The sequence below is a fragment of the Drosophila serrata genome, unplaced genomic scaffold (assembly GCF_035046125.1).
Source record: "Drosophila serrata isolate PLE 108 unplaced genomic scaffold, ASM3504612v1 contig_165, whole genome shotgun sequence".
NCBI lineage: Eukaryota > Metazoa > Arthropoda > Insecta > Diptera > Drosophilidae > Drosophila > Drosophila serrata.
The window spans coordinates 1,353,580-1,371,417 of record NW_028257063.1 but is presented as its reverse complement, the minus strand read 5'-3'; the positions used below and the strand labels follow the sequence as shown (position 1 = coordinate 1,371,417).

The window sequence follows — 17,838 nt, the reverse complement described above, 5'->3', positions numbered from 1 at the left end:
CGATAAGCACACACACATCACATCCCCACAAGCTTTGAGCAAACAAAACCGGAAGGAAACCCGCGCAGATTCAGCGAAGTGCAAACATTTCAATTTCGGGGGAAAACTGATAAGTCCTATGAATGTAAACTTAACAACAAATTTTCTTTGGCAAAGCCAAGCCCCCAGTCAAGGCGAGATGGCTTAAACACATCCCATCCTGGTTTGGTTTTGGAGGAGAGCTTAAAGCATTTCGGCAGCTTCTTCATCCAGTATCGATTACTTTTGTGTCTAATGCACTTTTGCAACTCGAGGGCTGCAACTGAAGAACTCGCTGAAGAACCATCGCCATCGTCATCGTCATTTCTTAGAATTTACTCTGGGAAAATGTAACTGAAACTGAAACGCTGCCCAGGAAAACTTTGCTCGCGGCAATCGTAGCAGATAGAGAGACGTTAATGGAATGGATGAGATGGGATCAAGTGAGGCTTCAGCTTCAGCTGGAGTATGATTTAAGGAGAGTTCAATATAAAGAGGTAGAGACTTTGTTCCAGAAAATGTATTTAAATTGGGGAACATCAGACTTATATTTAGGAAAAAAATAATCCAACAGAACCAGTTTCTAATGGAACCCATCTAAACTTCAAAATTAACACACTTTAAATACGAGATGTAAGCAAACACATACTCTTGGAACCTTAGTAAAAAACCAACTGGAATGGCAAGTTTAAACCACGCTTGTGTCCATTCCTCATTTTGCCAGAGTCATGGCAAAATGTTTACAATGATAATTGTCCTGCTCGGTCCTTGTCGTTGTCATTGTCCAGCCAATAAATTCTTGGCAGCTGCATGTTTGTTAAGCTTCAAGCTCAATCCTTTGGCCAGTCTCCCATCCTGGCACCCATATCCCCCATCTCTTACCCCTTCTTGGCCATGTTGTTTGTCCTGTTTTGGCCAAGGGCTATTGGTCGTAATGCGGGCGAGCAAGGGAAGGGAGTGAGTGGTGTCCGTGTTTTGTCCAATTTCTGTCCTGTCCTGTCCAGTTCAGTCCCTTATGTCGACGCTTCACCCTGCTCGGGGCGCATTATTTATTTCTCGAATTACAGTTGCATTTAAAACAATTGTCCGGCAAATGAGATTTTCATCTTTCGAATGCATTCTATTAGGGGAAAGCGATTAAATGAATTTAAAACGCTTACTTTCAGTTTTTGGAGGGACAATTGAGATTGTTATTATTTTATTTTAGTTTCAATTCTCTCTCTCTCTCTCTGTTGGTTTTTGGTGACTTAAATTTCCATAACTTGGCAGGGGCTTTCTTTAAGGCCTCTTACCATAATTGAAATGTCCCGGTTTAAGCCCCCAGCCTTTGCACAGAGCTGTGTATATATCCAGTTATATATCCCTTAATCCAGGCCAGTCCCTGCTGCCAGAGTTGGAGTCCAGTTGAGAGGGGCGTTCCCTCTTGTCTTAACCCAAATTGTTCGCCATTAAGCCGTCAAGTGCTAAACATGCAAGCGATTCTCAATCCCGCCTCGCCCAGTCCGTTCGTCCTTTCGCGTGCCTGGCTTTATGGAGGGGAAAATGTCGGAGAGAAATGGCCAAAGATAAAAAGTAACTTTGCATATATAACACTACTGTCAGATGTCGGTGGGAAGTCCATTAAAAATGGTGTGAGATCAACACGGAAATGGTGCTGGGGTATGGTTTAATTTCAATTTCCATAGCCAACAATATTAAGCACTTAACGGATAAGGAGGAATGCATTGGATAAGCATTGTACTATAGCTATTTATAGGGAAATAATAATAATAATAATAATAACCATCAGTACTTGGCAAGGCTTACAAGGGGGGTCTTGTATCCTTCGATTGCATGCAAACCTAATTAAAAATGGAATGGAGTGAACTGGTCGATGTAGTCCTTTGAGCTCTTGATTTAAGTTCGAGTCTCTATATACGCTTATATATAGCTTATTGGAAATATCACTCTCTCTCACTCTTTTGCTCTCTCTTCCTAGATTTGCTTGCAATGCACCAGCATCACAAATTACTTTCTCTTTAATTTCGAGAACAGAAACGAATGACTGTACCCTTCAGTACCAAAATGTATAAGCTCTGACTAAGACATCTAACTTCCGCATTCTATGCTACCCTTTCTAGTTTATTTTCTTCCATAAAGATGCAATTCTCCTCCCCCAAGCTACCAAAAAGTGTGAAAAAATCGTAGGAAGACTGTTAAACTAGAGTTCGTTTTTCTACCACAAGTCGCCAAAAGGAACTTAACAAACATCAAGTTGGTTTTTGCACTGGCATGTCCTTGTGTGGGTGAGTTCCTTTTCATGCCGGTGTGTATAAACATGTTTGGCAGTGTGTTTGTGTGTGTGTGTGTGTTTGTCACGCTAACCCCAAAATTGCCGTCAACAATTTAACAAGCAGACGCTGCTGCACTGTGTGTGAAAAATATGTCAAACAGAAGGCGAAGGTTTTTTCTTTTTTTTTCTTTGCTGCATACAAAAATTGCGTTGGCCCACAAAAAAAAAGGGGAGAAAAAAATCCACACATTGGTAGAATTACCCACATAAAAAAAAGTGGCTACACACAAACACACTCTCGAAGCAGGACAAACATTTTCCCAGCCACGTTTTGAATTATGCATGTCGGCCACACATGACTCGAATTTTCCCCCTGAACCCCAGACCCGGTCGTCTAACGCGAAGGAAAATATATATATATACATACTATACATATTCAGGAAAAATGAAAATGACAAAAAGAAGGCAACGGGCCGAGGAAGAGCGAGCCAGCCAAGCAGGAAGGATGTGTTTGGTTATTAAGGTTCCCCAACCTCATAATGACTGTCTGCTCGGTGCAGTCTCTTCCCTTTACCAACATCAGGACACACACTTATTTCCGCCGAACTCCACAAGCCACATGCCACATGCCACCTTTGATTGCCTCCCAAAAATGTCCAAGGCTAAGTGGATTATGCATCTTGCGGGGGAGCTTGAGGCGTAAAGATAGCCGATTTCAAAGTCAATTACCTCGAAAGGTCTTGTGAAGTTCTTAAGGTCGCGAAGATTCAAATACGAGAAAATCTTGTATGGAAGAATCTATAAACTATTATAGTTCATAAAGTTTTTAATTATCTTTCATTATAATAAGGAAAAGAAATGTATTCAGCTTCTGTTTTCAGCCTGAAATATTATTTTCAGTAAGTACCTTCCTCCATTCCGATTACAAAAATACAAAATAAATCAAAAGAACACTGCGCAATGCTAAAAATAAAGGAAATTAATTGAAAACCAATCAATAGGCCAACTGCCACTCCCCATTATGTGACATTCAACTGATTGGGCCGAATTGCGAATATAATTACTAGTAAAGGACACACAAAAAACAAAAACATAAATAAAGAAGAGAAAGGCCAAAAGAGAAAACAGTAATTAAATGGAAAACGCACTCAAAAAGTCAGGCCAAAGTGAAAGGAACTTGTGCAAGGCACTTGACTTTGGGCCACAATCGCGTGACTTTGAGCCCGCCTTTCCGCCTCCTTCACTCACGGAATATTTGTATATACACAAACACAGGTCCAAGTATCGCTCAAGTATGAATTTTTATTTATACGTAATGCGTATACATGATTTCTTTTTATAATTTTAATTTGCGGCAACCTTGGCCCGCCTGCAGGGGGGGCAAAGAGGAGGCGGCGGCCTTGAGTGACTTGATTTTGAGTTTCTTGTTTGCTGTTGAATAATAAATGCCGCATATTGATTTCCAGCATATGGCAGGAGTGAGAGTATTTCGGCTGGGAAAACAAAAATAAACCAGAAAATTAAACTCCGGCCGGAAGCGGCACGCTTAAGGAAGGAAGGAAGGAAGGAAGCAGAATGAGATGGCGAAACTTTATTGACTCGCTTCGGTGCCACAAATTTACTTCCTTCACAACTCTCCCTTCTCCTAGGGGAAAGTTCCTGCCTTAACTTTACGATCTTGGCACTTGTTTTCCCCTCCCCCCAGTTCTAACAACATAATTTGGGCAAACAGCAATCAACTCTCCCCCGACAGCATATTCATATGTCAGTTGGACAACAAAAAATAAAAGAAGAGAATACAGAGCGGGAATGGAACGTCTTTCCGTTTGTCAAAATGTAATAAAGTGCCAACACAGCAGCCGAAAATAATGTGAAGACATAAAAATAAGCAAAAAGTTTTACCCTCCTATTGTTTTATATATTGTTTACCCCTTCTGGCGGGGGAAAAACTTGAACTTGGCATTGACTGGGCGTGGACAGAAGTTGTCCATGAGGGGTAGCAGGGATTTCTATCTTATCAAATGGAAAAGTGTTAAACTTTTCTCTCACCACTGAGCCTTTGTTGGACACTTTCGCTGACAGGGACTCCCTCTAGATACAATATAAGCTGTTATTATATGTTTAATTAAGCCAAAAACTTTGATATCAGGATGGGTTCTTGGTAAAAGGGGAGATAGAGATTACTTTTTTATAAATTATATGATTGCTTTATGTTTTATTTCAAGTTTAGATACACATTTTCCTTAGATCCCTTTCTTTTACAACCTACTAAATGGATTAAAACTATTCCTCAACACTTTAGCTTATAAAATATAACCAATTCCCACTTGCCTCTTCAATATCATCTCAATAAATATATGTTTATATACTTTTTATAGGTTTAGACGTCAAAAAAGTTCGATTTCATTCAATTGAATTTGATTGCTTTACAACTCGAGGGCAAAGGAAACGCCAAAAACAGTAACGAAAGCCAAAACTGTATTGATTTATTTGTGTGGCGGAACTTTTCCGCCTGTCTTTGGGGAAATTTCAAAACGTTAAAACATCTTTCAACTTTAGTTTATTGGTAGGGATATATACAAATATTTTGCCAGTGAAAAAGTTTACCATTTTATTTCATACCATTCTCTGCTCTGCTGACGATTTAATTTGCGGCCGCCTCGTTTTTCGCGGAAAACAAACTTTTTTTTGTTATTTGAGGGAAAACGACGAGGAAAGAGGGTTAACTCAGAGGGTTAACAGCAACTTATGCAAATGCCTTATGCAGGCGGCTAGGGATCTTCCGTTGCGAGCCCTTCATCTTTTATAGTTTTCCCTCACTCTTTATCCGATGGGAAAGTCAAATAGAAGGGAACTTTTTTGTTAGTTCGGTTTAAGTACCGTGGAAAAGGTTGAAAGGGGTCAGTAGCACTTGACTGGGCAACTCGACTGCCTTTTGTTTCCTGGAGAAATGCCTTTTTAGTTTGCTCAAAATAACTCAAATGGCACAAAAATACGTATATATATATTTCGCTCATTTGCATTTTACAAGAAGTTCTTCCGGACGGATATGGCTGTGGGTTGGGGTGTTGAATTTTGGGCAACGAAATTGCCAAACAGTTAACCACACATTCCTTAATCTTCCATCTGCTGCAATGAATCTTTAGCTTCGCTTTTAAGTCGCTCTCTCACTCTCTATCGCTTCTTTTCGGCCAAAGTCAGGCCAATTTGTGGCCACTAATTCGGCACTTGAATGGAGTCACTTGAGGGAATCCAAAAAGAAAGGGCAGTTGAATTGCAGTGGAACTGCAGGGTGGCTAGAGCTGGAGGCATACTCCATGAGAAGTGTACTTTGGTAGACTTTTAACGATGTCATCGCAATAAACTTGAGGCATCTCGGGCATCCCGACCCAAACCTCGCACAGCCCGCACATTCCCTTTATCAATTACGCTTTCATTTTTTTAATGATTTCGACTGCAGTTTGTTTGGTTTGAGTTCGAGTTGAAGTCTCTTTGGCCCTGCCTTGATTTCCTCCCTACTTTTCCGCTTTTCTTTTGCTGACAAGTGCACATTTTTCTTTGCCGACTGCCTGCTCCTGCTCCTGCTCCTGCCTGCTTACCATATTCCCTGCTTTATGGCCCAAGAAAAGCGCAAACTTTGTGCCAGGGACCAGGGCCAGGAGGAGTTCGAAAAAAGTTTTTTTGAGGAATAAATACTTGTGCTTCTTTCCCGTCTTTTTTTTCTAGCGTATTGACCAAAGTTTGAAGAATGCATTTTTCGCTGTCTTTCAACTCTCTCTACTCTCTACTCTCCTCGCTTTGCTTTCTTTGTTAGCCTGGCAAATTAGTCAGCCGTGAATGGCCCGCGGGAAAGTTTTTTAAATTTTCCTATTAATTAGTTAGCAAAAATATTATTAATTATCTTCGTTTTGGCTGTGCATTCAAACGTCGTTTTTAGCTTCAAGACTTGCTGGAATTTCTATTTTTAAAAGCTCTTCTCAGCTATTTTGAACCCTGAATTCCTTTTGCTTTGATGTAGCTCTTATATGAACCCTCTCACTCCTTCTTAACTTTCCCTTTCAGTCGCCTAGTGTGCTCTAGTTTCCCTCAAAGACCTCGGGGGACTCTTATCGCATAGCGATTATCGGATATGATAAATCCTACCTCAAATATGAAACGAATTCAGGGAGAAGGACTTTTCACTCGAATTCACAAGGACTGTGGGTTTGGTGTGCGTGTGTTTACTCGTGTGTCTGTGCAACTTGTTGCAAATGCTTATCAATTAATAAAAATCATTGCCTACTTTTCTGCGCTTTGCTTCGGTGTGGCCTTCCTCGAGGGAATTTCTTTGCCTTGGGGTCTTATGTTATACCCTACACTTAGAGGGGTATATATATTAGTTTTTATAGCCTTCTATGTTTTGAATAAGGATTCAAGGGAAAATACTGCTTATTTATTGTAATAAAAATACATGTTTTGAAAGTTAACTGAAAAATATATTTATTTCCTATTATTTAATATAGTTTAAGACTAAGTACTTCAAACTTCGTTAAATTGTTCCTCTGTTCATTTCTCATTCCCTGTACCATCCGGAATTCTTATTTATGGTGAGCATTTGGCTTAATCCACCATCATTTATACCAATTTGCGGAAAAATAGTTGCCATATGTGGACTGGCAGGCAGGCTGCTGAACGTTTGAGTCATTTGGGGAGGACTTGGAGGAGGCATTGGACCCCCAGAGGGGTTCCTAAACCGCAGAGAGCTTAGGCACCAGTCGGCGGTAGGCGGTCTTTGATGAGCCGCCACCTCTCAAGTACAAATGCCAGTGATTTATGCGAACATATTTGCAGATTTCTATCAAGATGAAAACGATGTGTAAAAAGCTATCATAATTTTTAACTAAACCCACATTTATTTGCGGGAGAAGGATTCATAAAAAAATCCTGCTCATATTTAATTCATTAACTGTTTTATTCGCTCCATTTACTTTTCATTAATCTGGGGCGAGAAAAAATATTATTTTATTATATTAAAAAGTTTGTAAAACAATGCTCCGGTCGGTTGTGTAGTAAATATACTTAAATATTGATGGGCTAAAACAAAACAATAATCGGATAAAACAAGTCATGTGCCATTAATAACATATCAATAATTTAAAGCTCCCGCGGAGAAGGTCAAATTTGGAATATATAAATGCGTAATATAATAATAGCTAATATAAATTAATAAGGGAAATTATCGCGGCCATCGATTAGCTTTAGCTGTTTGTCATTATGACACATAAATTGTTTACAATAGAGTACTTGTAAAGTTAACTAAGTTGTTATTTTCTGCACAAAAAAGCTCTTTAAAAATATAAATAATGTCCTTCAGTCTTCTTAAAGAAAAATGTAATAAATCCCAAACCAAGACGTTTAAGGTCCACGTTCTCCGCTTTAAACTTCAGTTGAAGCTCTGAAAGGGAAATGAAGTGGCAGGCAGAGAGAGTGCTGAAAGCACTTTCAGCTGCTAATTCACTCCGAGTGGCCGTAAAAAGGGGAAATTGAATAAATTAATAAGACGACGCACACACAAAAACCCGGCATCGGGCGGCCATCCGGCCAGCTGTTGCCCAGCCCTTGCAAGTGTCCTGCCAAGTCCGAGGACGTAATTAATAAAGTTATTACCAACAAGGCGCAGCCAGTACCGGACTGGCAAACTGGCGCGAAACAGCTTACATGCGGACACCATTAACTTGTAATTATGGTCGGTTCTCGGTTGCAGGGAGCAAGTCCGGCTTTATTGCCAAACTTATTGGCAGCCGTCGTCGTTGTCGATGTCAGGGGCGGGGCTTTTTAGGCAATTGCCAATTGCAACGTTCCCGCAAAAACCCACAACCACGTTGTGATTGCAATTTGTCGGTACACAAACACTTAATAGAGAACTACGCAATGGATGGATATGTTCCAATAAGTGGTTTTTCTCAGAAAACTCTATTTTATATTTTTATGTATTGGGAGAATAGTTATAGGACATTGTTGGCCAATCTTTATAGCCAAAGAATACTTAGTTGTATTAAAATATATTGTAGAAATATTGTTGGTGAACTTTGATAGGAGAATAAAGTTTTTTATGTTTTATCAAGAATGAAACCTAATTTATTCCAATATTACATTAAACAAATTGTTTTACCAATTTGTTTTATGGCATCTAAACAATGTAATTTGGCATAATAGGCTGATTACCGTATTATGCTCATTTACAACCTACACCAACAAAATGTATGGATATATCGTTATCGAGAACAGCCCCCAAAAATAGACTATGGCAAACGATCAAATTACAAACGGCCGACACAAAAAGCCCGCGGGCATTTTCGTAACGGAGACAATATTTGAATGTTTTCACCATTTGTACTAGCATCGATATGGGGTGATGTATATACTACGGACTACTGGTGTGTGTTTACAACCAGCTCCTGCCTACGCAACGCCAGCTGCTGGCTGACAAGCTAATACAGCTTATTGAAAAATGATTGCGTACTTTTTTGGCCCAAAATGCGAATGGAAAAGGCGAACTACACACAGCTATCTGCTGTAATGATTTATGCCAGCACATTCCATTTATTGCACATAATTCGTGGTAAGCCACTCGCCAGCCAGCCAAGCCAGGCAGCCACCCCCCTGGGGCGCCATTCATTTATCTTAGCATTTGCTGAATAATCGAATACAATTTTTTAGTGTCGCTTAAATAATATTTATTTACAGTCAGCGCGCCAAAAGTATAACTTGGCACGTAGTTCACCTGCTAATGTCGAAGGGGCGTGGCAGGCTGGGCAGGCGCGGCAGGCGACCTCCGGAGGCCAAGGCAGACTTGTCGTTAACATATTGTGGCATATTTATTTTCTTTCCTGCCGTCGACGTTCACGTTGCACGTCAAATTCGCCAAGCTAGTCAGCGAAAGCAAATATAAACTAACTAAGCCGAAGTTTGTATACCTTTTCTGGATATTTGTATATCCCTGCAGGGTGTTATAATTTTAGTCAAAAGCTTCTTAAGCTGTGAAGGAGTTATTTCCGACCCTATAAATCTTATATATTCTTGATCAGCATCAACAGGCGAATCGGTCTGGCTATCTCCAACAGAAATAAAAAATTTGACATTTTTTCGAAGTTTTACAAGGCTTCAAAACTTGAAAAAAATTACAACAAAAAATTGAATTTTTTTAAGTTTTAAATTGAGTATGTAGATTTATTACCCTACTAAAACCTAACATAGGAACACTTTCCGAAATGAAATTAAATGGGTTTTGACTTAGTTATGAGTATTTTAAGCTTTGATTTGTACAAAAAAAATGCCATATAGAAATATAAATAATATTGACTAAAAAATGGTATTATAGCTTTAGTCAGAAGCTTGTTAAGATGTGAAGGAGTCATTTCCGACTCTATAAATCATATATATTCTTGATCAGCATAAACAACCGAACCGATCTGGCTATGCCCGACAGAAAAAAATTTGTTAATTTTTTTTCGATATATTTTAAGTGTTTAAAACTTGGAAAACAATATTAAAAAAAATTTAATTTTTAAAGATTTTAATTCGAGTATGTAGATTTATTAATCTAACGAAAAATAACTTACGATAGCTTTCCGATTGAAAATCAATGTATTTTTGGCTTAGTTATGAGTTTTTTAAATACTAATTTGTCAAACAAATTCTTATATAAAAATCTCGATAAATATTGAATCAACGAATGCAAATCTTTTAAGCCTAGTTGTGATACATTTCTTATTCGATCCCATAATATAAAAAATGAAGATTCTTTATAATTATTACTTATTTAAACATAAGTCCATAGGCAGCTCATAAGTAGGCAACGCTTTTTGCACAGCGAATTTCATGTTTTACAAACATTGGTTCTTTTTGGTTTGTTCTATTTAATGTTATTATTTTATTTCATTATTATATTATCTACAAATGTATTGAAAAAACCCAAATATCCCCTAGGAAAGGGTGCCAAGAAAATACCAAAAATTGGTGTGAGTTAGTGAACGGATAAAGAGTGGCAGAAACAGGCGAGAGAAAAAGGAAAACAGTCGAAGTAAACGAATTTCTTTCGTACGTGCCTGACATTTCATTGTTTTCGTTGCGGAAGAAAGAACGCAGCTCCTAGGGGGGTTAGAGGCAGGTGAGTATTTTTTTTTTTTTTGGGGGGGGGGGGGGATTGGCAGGACGAGGACTCACGCACCATCATCGCCAGAGCAACCTTCAAATGTCGCCTCTAAACTGAGTCGATGTCGATACGTTGTTACAGGACATACCCTATCCCAAAGAATAAACCAAAAATACCTATATATCTATCATTGCTATACCATTTCTTAATGTTAATTTAATAAATTACACAAGAAATACTAAATATTTTTTAGACAACTTTCTGCCTTTGTTCTATTTTCTATCAATCTGTAAAGTTGCAATCAAAATTCGTAACAATAAAATGAAACGTTTCAAGAATATAACATTTCATCTGTATTCCATATAGATTTCAATTAAATTTCAATAAATACTCACAATCTTGTGAATATTCACCATTTAGCCAAAGCAACCTTTCGAGTACCATAACACTGAGTGTGTGTATGTGTGTGTGCGTGTGCTTTTGTGGGTGTTGGTGTGCGTGTGTGTGTGTGCGGGAATTTTATTCGTCGCTATCGCAATGTGGCATGTCAATTTATTTGTCAAAGAGAAAAATAAGGCAGGTAAAAGTGTAAGCGAAGTAAAAGAGAAATAGCAATAGCTGAAGCATAAAAGCGTCAAAGATACTACACTAGAGGGGGGAGTAACGGAAGGAGAGAGAGAGAGAGGGGAAAGGTGCAAGAGGAAGCAGACAAAACAGAGGAAGAAAACAATGACAGCCTCAAGTTGCTTCCCATTGAGGTGCTTTGCATGTGTGTGCACTTGTGTCTGTGCTTGTGTGTGTGTGCGTATGTTTTTGCCTATCTTAGCATACAGTGCGATATCCCTAAATGAAACAATGATAGAAATTAATTACAAAAGTCATATAACTTGCTAAAGGGAAGAGCCTTTATAGCTGAGTTTTAACTTCCGCTCTAAGGACTAAACGGAATGCCGAATTATTTGCTTTTACTTAAATTTTTTAATACAGAAAGACAGAACCAACTTTTATTTAATTCAATTAAACAAACCCCCATTGTACAGAGAATCTCCACTGTAATTTGGGCTAGTGTGTGTGGGCGAGTCTGATGGCAACTTTAAGCACTCGGGGCGATGCCTGACAGCAAAGGTAATCGATATTTATAGTTATGGAAATCGCAACAAGGCCAACAGTAGCAACACTAAAGTAAAGGAAGGGGGGGAAAAGCGAGAGGAAAATGCGGAAAAGAGATGGAGATAGAGAAGCAGACAGAGGAACTCGACCATTGGTTGAACATCACGTTTGTCCCGAGATAAGAAATAATATCGTACGTTGCCATGAAAATATACATACAGGCTCTCACCTCAGCCATAAACTGTTGCCTATAACCTGGCAAAGATTTGCCTTCTGTTTTTCTCAGTTTTCTCTTCTTCCTTTCTATGTTTTTTCCTTTAAAGCTCACAGGACTTTAAGACACAGGACTTTATGAAGTGACAAATGTTTTGGGTGACAAATAATGTGGCATGTTATAGACACTTTAGACATTTCTATTAATAGACTTTATTTATGCATACCTACATATGGCTGCAAGTGATGTAAATGCCATCAGAGGTAATGTAATTAACGCCTACCTTCAATTAAACCAAGTATAAATATTTAATGGCATGTCTAGGGACTTGGACTTGGTCGGAATATGGCAAATCTTTGGAGACATTCAGGGAATTTTGGTCATTCGTTAATTCATTTAATGAGAACTTTGTGGAATCAGCCAAAGGGAAATTCGTAGTAATACTAAAATAGATCATTTTTTGGGATAATTAACTTGAAGCACGATCCAGTGAAGTCATAGGGTATGGTATAATCTTAATCTTCCTTATAGTAAGCTTCCCTTCATTCTTTAAACTTAACAGCTACTGTTACAGGTGTTGAAATTCCCTTACCATTACCCATACCCATATTCTCGATTCAATTAAATTTCTCACCCAGGAAAACTCCATTGTGCCCGCTTATTTAACTCACTTAACTTGACTTTCCTTTACTGTACTTTAGTTTACTTTTGTCCCACGCTGCTCACTCTCTCTCTGCATTATTGACAGCTTATTAAATTGATTTAATTTAGGACTTGGCAAACATGTCAGGCTGCATCGTCATCATCCCCACCAGCAGCAGCATCACGCACAACTTTTGTCCCGAGCTCCAGGCTCCAGGCTCCGGGCAGCAGCTTCTTCTTGGATCTCCCAGTTGGATGTGGCGCACCGATCTCTCCTCCTCCTTGGGATGAAATCCACCCACTGTCAAGCCCTTGTTGTTGACTTTTTATTGCGTGTCTCAGCGCTCATACTGCCCGAGAATCGGTGAGGCTGGAGCGTGAGTGTCCCAAGTTAAGTGCTCATAAAATATTTGTAAATGTTTCAGCTGCTGCGAGGAGGTGGAAAACTAACCGAGAACATTTTAAAGCATACTTATGAGCTGCGCCCCGACTCGGCCCGGGGGCCTGTCAATTTTCCTGAATCCTAATGCTGTCAATTAGGGCCTTCTAAATTGTTAAGCACTCTCCTTCCCGCCACATGCCACAATAATCCCATGAGCAGAAGCCTGTCTCCTGCCCTTCTGCCAACCAGAGAAAAACCAACTTGGCCACAAAAACCATAAAATTGTTTCCCTTTTTTTGGGTTATGAGTATGTGATGCTGCTGCTGTGAATATACTCGTAACTAATATTTATATCATATATAAAGTGAAGTGAATCAGTGCAGAACTTTGGCCTTTTTTGTGCCTGCATTGTTTTCCGGCTGTGGCAAAGTTTTTAACAAATTCATTAGCCTGAAAGGGCGAATCATCTTGAACTTTTTTGTCCCCCTCTCATCGCCCGGCTTAAGTGTCACATCAAAAAAGTTGCAGCCAGCCAAAGGAAAAAGTTGGTAAAGTGCATAAAATTGAGGGCTAAAAAGGAAGCGAAACAATAACAATAAGGGGAATATAATTACTTCTCTATAATTAATGGAAAATATAAATGAAATCTACTACCATAGATGTTTTAAAAGTCAATGATTTAACCATAACCCGTTTATGTTTAGAGTAAGTATTCTATGGGAGTACCTTTGATCTTGCATTTGTGATTAAACTATAATATTTTAAGGACCTTCAGAGGAGACAATAAAAACCAGGTAGTGGCAGGTACTATGTCAACCCAGCTTAACACCGCAAAAATCCAGTTACCAATCGCATTTCAACAGCTAAACTAGGGCCAAGACAATGACCTGACAACTGCACCTGATTGCCCCTAATAAGCTGCCCATTACGATAGCCTCCTGGTGACATAAAAACCCATCAGGTTGAGAGAGAGAAGCCTTGAGCTAGGGCTATCCATGGACCAGTGCACCCACATTCATGGGATGACTGTTGGTTGGTTTATGGAGGAGCCATTCAATCGCCTCGCCAGACAAGCAAATTTCGTTAAAATCCCATCATAAAAACACACGATGCGCTGCACAAATCCAAATACTGTAAAAATACAACATTTGGGTCACTTTTCTTTTCTTTTGCACATTTTTTCACATTTATTTTGTTCGCTTTGCGAGTTTTGTTCGGTCGCCAGTTTATTTTATGGCAGCTTTCAAAGTTTTTACTCATCGCCGGACAGCTGGAGTTTGCTGCTGCTGCTGCTGCTGCTGCTGCTGCTCCTCTTGAGGTGGCAATAAAATAAATGGCAGCACTTTCGGTTTTACACACTCATACACACACACATCGGGTGGGTTACCTGTGTGCAAAAAGGCAATTTGGAAAGGTGGAAACGTGGAAAAGCGAAGCCTGCAATGGCCATATATCAAAAGGCGAAAGAGTAAAGCACATAAAACCAGCGAAAACTAAACGAACGTGAGATGTGGAGAGATCGGTCGCAGGACGTAGGACACAGGGATACGGGACACAGGACCAGCAGACAGATTTGCCCAGCAGGGGCAGCAAGTTGGTTAGCGCTCAAATATTTGTGGGTACTTTCAGTTGGCCACTGAGTGCTTTATGACTTCTTAGGGCCGTCCAAAATCAGAGGCTCAGAGGCCACAACCACTTAAAGGGTGTCCCTACACAGGGGAAAAAATTTGAGATTATAATGGAAAGAGAAGCTAGAACTAGAGTTCCGGTTGCTCAAAAACCTGAATAAAAAGGGGATCATTTTGGCCTTAGTCGCTTTCTCTCTTTTATTAAATACACAGCTTTGTTCAGTAGCAATCGAGATATATACTCTTTATAGCTAAACTCTGAAAGAGTAAAACATTTCTCACTGAATAAAAATAAGCAGAATCACAGAAGAAACAATCCAGCAGGTTGTGCTCCTTGAACTTTATTTTCTGTCAGTCCAGGAAGCGGAAGTGAACGTACAATCTCCGATTCTTGACAAATTTTAAGAGAAAGAAACCTAGCTCACTCTCATTTTTTTCACGTGTGAAAATTTTCGGTGAAAGGTCCCAGGTGAAACGCTTCAAATGAATGCCTCATCTCATTGTTCAAAGTATTGACAACATTGTAGTTGTTGGCCAAAAGGAGAACGACGACGCCGGCGATGAGGACTTGGGGCAAAGGCATAAACTGCGACGACGCATGGCAGGCAGGCAAGCAGCAGCGAAAATGTAATTTCTAAAAGGATTACCCAAAGCTTTAAAGCAAATCCTGGCGACAAGGACGCCGAAGGAGCTGGTGACATGAAAAATGAATTGCAAGCCACGACAAAAAAGGCAAGTTTTCATTTTCCCAGGCACACACACACACATATGTGAAGTCATCGTCTCGCCGGCGTAAAAATATGTGAAAAATGAACGGAAATGCCGCAGCGACAAAGCGGAAATGAAAAATGCACACAAACACACACACAGAGAGAGAGTCGTGTGTTGTGAATGTGAATGGAAATAACCGGGAAAATGGCGGCTACCTCAACGCTTGAAGAGCCAAAATCAAAAAGCAGTGGAAAAAAGCACCACAAAAACCGAGCGAAAGTCAGTCATTGAGAAAGTCAGACCCAACAACAACAACAACGACGACGGCGACGACGACGAGTACATTGTAATTAATGATGAGGCATAAAGCCCATAATCGAGATGCTGGCATTTCCATGTGAATACTTACAGACGGATATGATGGGAAAATCAGTGAAAGAGCTGCTTTTTGGATAATATCGAACCCTTGTAGGAAAACCCAACCACTTGAGCGGAGACAAACCTTAAGCTCTTTTGGAAAACCCCCAACAATCCACTCAAGTCAATGGCCAAGCAAGAGGACGAGACGTTTCCGGAATTTTCACATTTTCAGCATTCAATTTAATTGAAAATCTATGTTCGCACATAGTTTATGGCTAAACAAAAGCAGCTTACATTAATTTCACACACCACAAAACCAGATGGCAAGGTCAGGACTTAAGGACAGTCGAGGTGCGATAAGAAGGACTTAAGAAAAAACTATATCCTGCTTACTAAGTGTATATTTTCTTCTAATACTAATTAACTCCTAAATATATTAGAAACTATAACGTTTTTTTAAGAATAACTTCCTAGATAATATATATTCTTCTTGTTTCAAGGCATGTACAATCGGAGTTTGACTGTAAAATAAGGGAAAAGGGTTCGAGTTCGGTTTCGGGTGCGTTCGCCCACAGACAAAGTGGACAGGAAACTTGTTGAGAGTGAATCGGAAAACGCACACACACCCAGGTAGATACTCGAAAAGCCACTCAGTCAGGTGTTAAAACTAATTTACGACAATTTGACCAACAAACAACAAAAGTTGCCCCCAGGCAGAAGGCATTTCTCTTCCTCTCCTCGGCTCCTGAGTGCTCCGCATATTTCACACGGTGCATGTGAAAAGGGTACGCAGAAGAGCATCCTGCTCATTTTCCATTTCCCCCCTTACATCACCCACAACCACCCACAGCTGACCACAAAAGCATCGAAATCGAACAGAAGGCATGTCCGACAAGCACTCAAGGACAACTCAAGCCGGTGACCAACCACAACTTGATCCCAATTTGGCTGTGAATTTTGCTCACCGCTGACAATTTCCTTCTTGCTCCTTGATCCTGGCCTTCTTTGGCCACAAATAGACTTCAATTCGTTTTTGCACACTCTACAGATTTTTCTAACAAAATGAAAAAAATGGAGCAGAGGGGCAGGATGAGCAGAAGGGATTTTCCTAAAGGAAATTAATCCAGCACACACACCGAATTACAGACCAGAAAAATGCAATTCATTCAGCTCTGTTTGATTCCGCCGAGTCATCCTTGGATAATTAGCATGTAATTAAAGCGAATACGCCTCTCGGGTGGCAATACTGAAATAGATACTGAAAAGATATATCTAATAACTCCGGGAAATGTAGAAAAATCAAACATTGTTGAAGATAATTAATTCGCAGAACCCAAAAACTAACTTCAGGTCTCTTTAAAAAAACTCCCATAAAACTCTAGCGAAATTAAATTCTTTAACGACTAAAAGCGAACGAGGGGCTAAAACTCTAATCTCCACCTCAATGATTAACTAACGAAATCTATCCAGACCCCTTTCCCAAGCGGGACTCCGTGTCCATTCATTTACTCGGCCTAATGAATTACCAAAACCCAATTCAAACAGGGCACAAAAAAGTAGAGAGAAAAAGAAACCTGAAGGAAATAAGCCGGGAAAAGGAGTGCGACGACGATGGTGAAGGCAGCAAAGGTAAATGGAAAGTCATTATGATACACATTTGGCCTAATGAGATTTTTTTATGGTGATGCCAAAAGGTGAGAGGGGGGTGTTATGGCCACACGCAAACGTCTTCCTAATTATTCACAATGAACAAATATGGAGGAAGGAGGGGGCCAAGCAGGTGTGCGGCAAAAAGAGAGCGTTTTGACACCTTTATGGCTCAATAAATTGGACCAAAAAGCAAGCAACTCTCACTCACTCACCGGGAACACACGCCAGTTCATTAGAAACTCACACGGGTGATTTTGATATCGCCTCTGATTACGTTTAAGATGTCGAGGCCACTCGAAGCTCAGTGTTCCCCTTACTACACAACAGGAAAACTATGCGGTAAAGCTCCAAAAATAATAGAAACTATGCGTTACTAAAAATAAATCATAATATATAATATAACTAAATAAATTTTAGAGTAGATTTCCTTATAAAAGTGACTAAAAATTGTTGAAATTAATAACTTAAGATCCCTCAGTTGATATAGATAAACCCACATTTTCTTAAGTATTATTATTATAAATTTATTTAAATGAAAATACAACTTATTTTCCTATTTACCATACATTTTCCTTTAAAATGAAGTAGAAACATGACTCCTTTTTCGCTCTGTGCAGTCAAACCCTAACTAGTGGGCACGTAAAGTTTACAGTTACTCAGGCATTGGACTCGTTAGTGAACGGATAGTGTGTAGTATATGGTATATATATATATAGG

General features: G+C 39.5%; 1 long non-coding RNA gene across 4 annotated transcripts in view; it reads right to left on the bottom strand.

Moving 5' to 3' along the window:
* The window catches only part of LOC147644494 (uncharacterized), a 194,250-nt gene that overhangs the window by 158,926 nt on the left and 17,486 nt on the right, over window positions 1-17,838 (bottom strand). The window contains exon 6 of one of the 4 annotated variants that reach the window (XR_015270392.1): window positions 1,434-1,544. The exons of the other annotated variants lie outside the window; for them this stretch is intronic. This is a non-coding gene — a long non-coding RNA (uncharacterized LOC147644494). Of the gene's footprint in view, window positions 1-1,433; window positions 1,545-17,838 lie in introns of those variants that run through there. 4 annotated transcript variants of the gene reach the window in all.